The sequence below is a fragment of the Eimeria mitis genome, genomic scaffold (genome assembly GCF_000499745.2).
Source record: "Eimeria mitis Houghton genomic scaffold, Emh_scaff837, whole genome shotgun sequence".
Taxonomy (NCBI): Eukaryota; Apicomplexa; class Conoidasida; order Eucoccidiorida; family Eimeriidae; genus Eimeria; species Eimeria mitis.
Genome location: NW_013576156.1, coordinates 10,277 through 10,491, shown reverse-complemented (window position 1 = coordinate 10,491; position 215 = coordinate 10,277).

Genomic DNA, 215 nt, shown 5'->3' with positions numbered 1-215 from the left:
CTTGCTGCTGAATATGCAGCAGCCAAAGCAGCACATCAGGGCACCGCCAGCAGCAGCAGCAGCAGCAGCAACAGCAGCAACAGCAGCAACAGCAGCAGCAGCAGCAGCAGCAGCAGGAACACCAGTAACAGGAAAGTAGCAGCAGCAGCAGCAGCTGCTGCTGCTGCTGCAGTAGGACACACAGAAGCTTGAACACTGCACCGCCAGCCTGCTGC